General features: G+C 53.3%; 1 protein-coding gene and 1 long non-coding RNA gene across 2 annotated transcripts in view; both read right to left on the reverse strand.

Moving 5' to 3' along the window:
- Positions 1–1,094, reverse strand: part of LOC113211830 (mediator of RNA polymerase II transcription subunit 20) — a 102,947-nt gene that overhangs the window by 97,961 nt on the left and 3,892 nt on the right. The window lies entirely within an intron of this gene.
- LOC127750148 (uncharacterized) lies at positions 25–926 on the reverse strand. Its single transcript, XR_008011534.1, has 2 exons — positions 368–926; positions 25–115 (listed from the first exon to the last, which is right to left on the reverse strand). It is a non-coding gene; the product is annotated as an uncharacterized LOC127750148 (long non-coding RNA).

A 1,094-nucleotide genomic window follows, 5' to 3' on the forward strand; every position in this document is an offset into this window, starting at 1 on the left:
AAATGAAAGTCTGATGGGAAGGAGTATGAATCAAGCTGTGGTGCTTCTGCTTCCATAGTGCACAATTTAATCTACCAGTGTCGCCCAAAGGCCTACTGCAAATGGTTAAGCTAATCTACAAAGTAGAAAAAAAAATAACTCTATGAAAGCAGAAATGTGACTACACAACCCATATCGCATACACAAGATCAATCTCTGACACCTATTAGCTATGCAAAGCATGAAAATAGTGCATCAGGAAATCAAAAATTAGGGTCACAATCCCAAAACAAGGAAGGATTCTCAATTTTCAACGAAAATAAAGCAGTTAGTTATAGTTACACAGGGGAAATTACAAGTTCACGCGCGCACTCATGCAGTCTCTCACAATTTAAGATAGAGAAGCCAGCATTCAGATATTGGGAAATGAGATGGTGGTTCCCGCCAGCATAACAGCTATAACAGCACCGCCAAACCAGCCAAACCGGCCACAGTGAGGGGGAAGACACAAGTCGCGCAACAGCAGCCAGGTACAGTAGCCAGTGCCCTGCACGGAGTGCGCCCCGTCCAGGGTTCGGTGCAGGCGCCCTTGGAGGCCTCCGTCGTGTGCAGGACGTGTGCACGGTGGAGGACGCGGGTCCATCCAGAGTCCACCGTCCCGTTACGCCCGACTACAGCGGCCGTTGGGTTGGGCGTGTCGGTGCCGTATCCTTGCCCGTGGCCCCTGGACCCCTGGATGAGCTCTGGCTCTGCTGAGCCCCCGCTGGACTGGCTCGGGCTGCATTGGAGAGGGGAGACCGCTCCAAAACTAGAGTCGCAGTAAGCCAACGCGCACGTGGCCCACCAGAAAAATGGGGGCAAGGGAGGGCAAAATACGGGAGCTCGGCGCCTGCGAGACTCAATGTAGGCCATCCCGCAATACAGGCATGCATTGAAGGCATTATGTTGCGTACCTGTCAGGCGCTACGAGAGCTCGTGTTGCCTACCGATCAGGCGCTACGAGAGCTTGTGTTGGATCTCTTAGTGTCCCGTCCCTCGCAGGCATGCTGCAACGCGATACGGCGGGGACAAACTACTAAAACTACTCGTCTGATGGTGAGCCCCCCCCCCCTCCC

Source organism: Frankliniella occidentalis, unplaced genomic scaffold (assembly GCF_000697945.3).
Source record: "Frankliniella occidentalis isolate FOCC.00 unplaced genomic scaffold, Focc_3.1 Scaffold141, whole genome shotgun sequence".
NCBI classification, from domain to species: Eukaryota; Metazoa; Arthropoda; class Insecta; order Thysanoptera; family Thripidae; genus Frankliniella; species Frankliniella occidentalis.